This window comes from Salvia hispanica, chromosome 1, assembly GCF_029641045.1.
Source record: "Salvia hispanica isolate PSC_SH4W2 chromosome 1, Shi_PSC_v1, whole genome shotgun sequence".
Classification (NCBI taxonomy): domain Eukaryota; kingdom Viridiplantae; phylum Streptophyta; class Magnoliopsida; order Lamiales; family Lamiaceae; genus Salvia; species Salvia hispanica.
Genome location: NC_142692.1, coordinates 57,501,183 through 57,508,505, shown reverse-complemented (window position 1 = coordinate 57,508,505; position 7,323 = coordinate 57,501,183). Strand labels below are relative to the sequence as shown.

The 7,323-nt window shown below is 43.3% G+C and overlaps 1 pseudogene; it reads left to right on the top strand.

Moving 5' to 3' along the window:
• Positions 1–810: 810 nt before the first annotated feature.
• Positions 811–7,323, top strand: part of LOC148934190 (uncharacterized) — a 43,219-nt pseudogene continuing 36,706 nt past the window's right edge.

The following is a 7,323-nucleotide window of genomic DNA, read 5'->3' as shown; positions in this document are numbered from 1 at the left end:
GACGAAGTAAAACAGAAAGCAAGCGGAAAACTCAAAATCCATGCACAACTCAACCTCCTCACTTCGGATCCAACCTCAGACGCTAAATCCACTCCGGATCCAAGCATCCGACACAAATGCAACCAAAAGAAACATTTCATAACTTCAGATTTAAACAACAACCTCCAATCAATCAACAAACCACAGATCTATCACCAAATTCCCAGATCGAGTACCACCACAGCAAAAACAGTGATCGACATATAACTTGTCAAAATAAACTCTCAACAGCAGGATCTATGTAAATCAACTTGAAAAATCACAGATAAACGCAAACAAACAGAAGTGAATAGATAATCAGTGGCATCAACAACCGAATCGACTCCCAAAAGTGAAGTTCGACCGTAAAGTGCAAAACAAACTGAAATTTAAAGAGATTGTATCTTCGCCCTCAAGCGGACGGTGTTGCGACTGAAATTCTGAAGAAATAAAACCCTTCGGAACCAAACTACCCCAGATCTCCCATTCACAAGTGTGTGTTATGTGTGTGAGCTAAGAGTGAGCGAAAAAGAGTGATAATTTGTGTGTTGCATGCTCCTCTATTTTTAGGCGTTGGAGTGGGGCCCAGCGAGGTATAGATAGACTTTGATGCCCTCAACTATTGACTCCCTCCTTCATGCCTTCTTTTTCCTTAGATTCTGCTCATTTTTACTTCATTCCTTCGCTAGATTGTTTCCTTTAGCACTTCCTTGATCTAGCGATTTTGTCACACACCTGGCTTATAAACCGTGTTAGACCCAGCAAAATGTAACGCTTTTCACCATATAACCGATGCATGAAATTAGCCTTATCAATACTGAGGTAAGGAATGTCAGAGTAGAAGACGGTCTTCAAAACGGGGATCTGGAGAAACCACTACCTCGGATGGCCGATCCATTTTTCTTAGACCCGGAGCCTGAAGTGGAGATTGAGGAAGGAAGGAAAGAAGTCGGTGAGTCATCCGTTCAGGTATGGCAGGGACGTTGAAGCGTATAAAGCCATTCCCTCACTGAGGGGAAGCCAAAAAGAAGAAAGACGACACCGAAGACTTCATGGAGATTTTCGGCAAGCTGGAGATCAACCTGCCCTTCCTACAAGCTTTGAAGCTACCTACATTTAGTAAATTCATCAAAGAGTTCATAGCAGGAAAGACCAAGCCCGACGGGAAGATAGTAATTGGAGAAAATGTGTCGGATGTGATACAGAAGAGGAGGATGCCATCAAAATGCACAGACCCAGGTATGTTCACTTAGCCTATCTCTGTGGGTGACATAAAGATTGAGCATGCTATGTGTGATCTAGGGGCTTCAATAAATGTGTTACCACTTTCGATATATAAGAAGTTGATAGGAGTGAGTCTGGTGGATACTAAAGTGGTAATTCAGTTAGCCGATAGAACATGCATTTCACCCGAAGGTGTGTTGGAGAACATGATAGTGAAAGTGCATGATTTCCTGTACCCAGCTGATTTTCATGTGATAAAAATGAGTGATAATGAATCTGCTGAGTCTAGCGGAGTGCTATTAGGGAGACCATTCTTACGCACCGCTAAGACTATAATAGATGTGTTTGATGGAACAATATGCCTGGATTATCATGGGGAAAAATATACATTTAACATCGATAAAGCTATGAAAAAACCATTGGATGTTGAGAATTTGCATTCTGTCGATGTCATTAACCCCCTGGTCCAGGAGTATCTTGAGACTGAGTTAATGCAGGAACAGTTTGACAATTCGGAGCTGAGCCAGTCTATTGAAAAGGAGGTGGCAGGATGGTGTGAAACCCTATTAACTCAGAACCTGACAGATGAACAGATCAATGAAGCGATCATGGCATTCTGCCACCAACCACTGTCATTCGAGTTTACGGGGTCTGTTCAGGTGAAAGGTCCAGACGAGAGAACAAACTTGGATGAGATAGCAACAAAGAGTCTGGAGAAAAACCCCCTGCCCTAGGAAGCCATCACACCAAAGAAGGAGTTGAAGAAACTACCCGAGACACTGAAGTATGCCTACCTTGGGGAAGATGAAACATTCCCAGTGATCATCAACAGCTACTTGACAGCGGAGCAGGAGAATGATCTATTGGAAGTAATCCGGAGGAACAAGAAGGCCATAGGGTGGACGCTCTCCGACCTGGTGGGGATCAGCCCTGATCTTTGCATGCACCACATCCGACTGGAAGAGGGGGCGAAGGTGCGTAGAGACCCACAACGCAAGCTAAACCCAAACATGAGGGAAGAAGTTCTGAAGGAAGTATTGAAGTTGCTATCCTTGGGGATTATTTACTCCATTCCAGACAGCGAATGGGTCAGCCCAGTTCACATGGTACCAAAGAAGTCAGGAATACAAGTTGTGGAAAATGATAAGAATGAGTTGGTGTCTACTAGATTGGTGACTGGATGGAGAATGTGCATCGATTACAGGAAGCTTAATGAAGCCACTAAAAAGGATCATTTTCCTTTGCCCTTCATTGACCAGATGTTGGAAAGGTTGGCTGGAAAACAATATTTTTGCTTCCTGGACGGATACAGTGGATACTTCCAAATATATGTGGATCCGGAAGATCAGGAGAAGACAACTTTTACCTGCCCGTTTGGTACTTATGCGTATAGAAGAATGCCGTTTGGATTGTGCAATGCACCAGGAACATTCCAGCGATGTATGATGAGCATCTTCTCAGACCTGTTGGAGGTATGCATTGAAATTTTTATGGATGATTTCACGGTGTATGGAAATTCCTTCGATGCATGCTTGGCCAATTTAGATCTGGTATTGAGAAGGTGTCAAGGGAAGAATTTAGTCCTAAACTTCGAAAAATGTCATTTCATGGTACCTGAAGGAATAGTCCTTGGTCATGTAGTCTCCGAGAGAGGGATTCAAGTGGATAAAGCCAAGGTGGATATAATCTCGAAACTACCCTACCCCACGAATCAGAAGGAGGTTAGAGGGTTCATGGGTCACGCAGGCTTTTATAGGAGGTTCAACAGGGATTTTGTGAAAATCGCCCAACCGCTAACGCATCTCTTGCACAATGATGTGGAATTTGATTTTGATGAAGGATGCAAGAAGGCATTCCAGATGCTGAAGGATAGACTTTTCTCTGCCCTGATAATCCACGCACCAGACTGGAATTACCCCTTCGAAGTAATGTGCGATGCGAGTGATTTTGCAGTCGGAGCAGTCCTAGGTCAGAGGATTGACAGGAAAAGCTATGTCATTTTTTATGCCTCGAAAACCCTCAACCAGGCTCAGAAGAACTATGATACCACAGAGAAAGAGATGCTGGCAGTGGTGTACTCATTCAAGAAATTTCGACCATAACTGCTAGGGTCGAAAGTAATAGTCTACACTGATCATGCTGCGATTAAGTATCTCCTTGCCAAGAGGGAATCTAAGCCAAGGTTGATTAGATGGGTGTTGTTGCTGCAAGAATTTGATTGGGAGGTAAAAGATAAAAAAAGGACGGAGAACAAGGTTGCAGATCATCTGAGCTGAATATTCCAAGGGGATACGGATGAAGCTATACCCCGAGGAACATCTTTATTATGTATGGAAGTCTGCTAGGTCTATTGACTGGGAAGCAATGTTCACAGCAACAGGTCTAGGAACATCAGATAGGGGGAAGCGTCTGATGAATGCAGAGCCATGGTTCGCTGACCTGGCCAATTACTTAGTCACTGGAGAACTACCAGGGTCCCACGAAATTTCCTGGGCCCAGAGAATGAAGCTGAAGAGTGAAGCCAAATACTACTTCTGGGATGATCCCTACCTCTGGAAGATGTGCTCAAATCAGGTTATCCGACGATGCATCCCGGAGTGGGAACAGAAGGATGTCTTGAACCACTACCATGCCTTAGCCTGTGGAGGACATTTTGGGCCTAGGAAAACTGCCTATAAGTATTGGACAGTGGATTTTATTGGCCGACTCTGAACAAAGACTCTTTTGAGTTTTGTCAAGTCTGTGAAAGATGTCAACTGACCGGGGGAATTTCTAGAAGAGATGAGATGCCGCAGAATCCGATAATAGTTTGTGAGATTTTCGATGTTTGGGGCATGGAATTTATGGGCCCTTTCCAATCTTCATATGGGAATACATACATTTTGGTTGCGGTGGATTATGTATCCAAATTGATAGAAGCAAAGGCTACACCCACCTGCGAGTCAAAGGAGGTAGCTAAATTTCTGTGGGCCAATATTTTCAATAGGTATGGGGTGCCCAGAGCCATAATCTCGGACCAAGGTACGCATTTTTGTAACCGCACTATAGAAGCTTTGATGAGAAAATATGGTGTGCATCATCGATTAGCTACACCCTATCATCCCCAGTCGAATGGTCAAGCAGAGATTTCGAACAGAGAAATCAAAAACATCTTGGAAAAGACGGTGAACACCACAAGGAAAGATTGGAGTAAGCACCTCGACGATGCTCTCTGGGCATATAGGACTGCTTACAGACTAGTGTTCGGGAAGATGTGCCATTTGCCCGTGGAAGTGGAGCATAGGGCTTACTGGGCTGTGAGAGATGAACATGAAGGCACAGGACTGTGAAGAGGAACGGAAACTACAGCTACAGGAATTAGAGGAACTAAGACTGGAGGCATTCGACTCGGCCATGTGGTATAAAGAAAAAACAAAGCTCTGGCATGATAAGAATCTCCGAGTCAAGGAACTTCGAGTAGGGCAGAAAGTATTCCTTTTTCAATCCCGGCTGAAGCTAATGCCTGGTAAGTTGAAATCCAAGTGGATAGGGCCATACACGATCATTGGCCTTCGAGCAAATGGAGCTGTAGGGATTCAAGGAAGCGCCCCAAACTCAGTTCCTTTCCTGGTAAATGGACACAGTGTGAAGGTATACAGAGATAATACAGATATGCATGTGGTGGAGAAGATGCCACTACATGCATCTGCTATTATTTCTTAGGATGGTCAGGCAAGTGAATATCCTTAATGAATTCCTAGGTCTGGTAAAGTGGGGAACAAAAAAATTGTTTTGCACAAACCTAGGAAATCTTGGGGATGCTCATTTGCTATGTAAATTGTTTAGTCGCTTTCTAAAAACAAGAAAATCCAAACAAATTTAAAATTTTAATCTTCCAAAAATATTTTAGAAACACCAAACTCCTTGGGAAAATTGCTTTGTCACTCATGATATCCGACCCAGGAATTTGGTGTTTCATTTCTTTTGTTCTAAATTGCTAGGGGAAGGAAGAGTCTTGCAGATTGGAGAGAAGGCAGTTGCCTTTTGAAATTCGAATTCTGCTTTTCGAGGAATGTACGATTGCTTACATCATATGGCAACCGTTCGCCTGCCACTCTGAAAAAGGCTGAAGATATTTGATTTTCAATCAGAATCAATTGTCCACTTCTCTCTCTACTCGCATAATTCTCTCTCTAAATAATTTTCCCCAAAATCGTTTCAAACCCTAACCAAATCTACCCAAGAAATTGTGAGTTGCAGGTAACCATGAAGAAAGCACATTGAACCACCGTGAAGAAGGGAGACCCAGCCACCAGACTACCGTCCGGCGAGTCGTCCGGACAACCGCCGTTTCAACCGACTTTCTCGGCGCTTGTATTCGCTCAGAATGGAACCCGACTTCTGTGCAAGGTTCTGATAAGTCGTATTCTAAGCCTTGGTTACTGGTCAGTATGTCGTGAAATGCATGTATTATCTGCAAAACAGTTGCTCAAGTGTGCAGGATTAAAGGATCCAAGTCAGTGGGAGACGATTCAGGCTACGCAAGTGAAAAGGGCGCTAGAAGGGTGCAATACTGACCAGGATGCATGCCAGAGAAAAGGCTCGAGATGGACAAGAAGGATAGCTGGGATGATCATTAACAAGGGCATAAAAGTCAAAACTTGAAGGAAGTCTACCCTAAAAGCAAGGGCAAGCCTCCCTATAAAAGAAGCCACTTGGAGAGAGAGAAGGAGTTCGCCTTTAGAGTTCAGCCACCGCACTTAGTAGAATTCTCTCTAGAAAATCAGTTCCTTCAGCATTATCCAGTCTCTCGTTCCTCGCCATAGCCATGGTCACTTGACGTCCAGAAGTCCGCCGGAGAAGTCATCGATCCACCGTTCCAGCCAGTTGTCGTAGTAGTATAGTAGTATCATCGCCTGGAGTGGCAAAACAATCGTTACTTTGCTTTCTAGTTTAATATTTACTTGCTTTCATCGTTGGTTTGTTGCAAACACTCATCGTTGTTGCCTTTTGAAGTACTTTGTTATTTTCCAACGTTTAAGTTATGAAGTTTCTATTTTGCATGTCGCTTTGGTTCGAGTTTGCTTCATTCTGCCTAGGGAAGTTAGATCTAGTTATTGCTTTTAATTTCTGAGTGCTTTCTTATCTGGAGTTGTCGACCTGCAGTTGTAGTAATGTTTAGTCAAATTTCCGTGCATGAGTTTCTTTTCTGCGCCGTGATTACCACCTTGCATGTCAGTCAGTAGAAGTAAAATTGCAGTTTCACCGTTTAATTTATGTTTGAGCATTTTAATCGATGGATCTTGAGTTTGAGTTTATGAATCTGAAGTTTAGTTATGGTGTCTGTGTTCATATGATTTTTGTCAATACTTGGTGAAGAAGAAAACGTCAAAATCAACTTTAGTTTGAACCACTTTTACTTTTAAGTTACTTTTGCTTTTGTTCCCTATTTTTCAGTTGTACTATCCAGACCTGTCAGAGAGCCCCCAGCCACCAGATATACCTTGTTGTCTAATTTTCCTCTTTTAGTAACTGTCTACTTTCCATATGCCTCTGAGACACCTTGTCCCCTATTTTCACGAACACCACCACATGCCTGTTATTTTCACGCCTACTAGTCAGTAGAGTACCACCTTTATTTCTCGCCTAGGTAAAATCTCAACCCAAGCGTGGTAGCTAACCAACACACCCAGGAATGTCACCGCAGTTATCAAAACGTGTCCATCCTCGTGGGATTCGACCCTTACCTCCATTATACTAATCAGTAGAAGTGGGTTGAGGAAACTTGTTTGAAGCCAGGTCTCGGTTGTCGTACCAACGACTCAGCTGGGTCGGGAATCTCTTCCTGATCAGTTGGATACACTCCAAATTACATACGAAAACCCGAGGAATATACATATAAACCAAAAGAAGGCCATGCCCTTCAAAATGGCGTCGTTGCCGGGGATGGATGGCGTTCATACCTGTTATTGTGTGTGATCTTTTTGGTGTACATACTGTTTATAATTTTCCTTTTCTTTTTGTTTTCAGTTTAAGAGAAGTGGCTCGGCTCCTGGCCAGTGGAGACCAAGGATACTTCCCCGAGGAACAATACTCGTTACC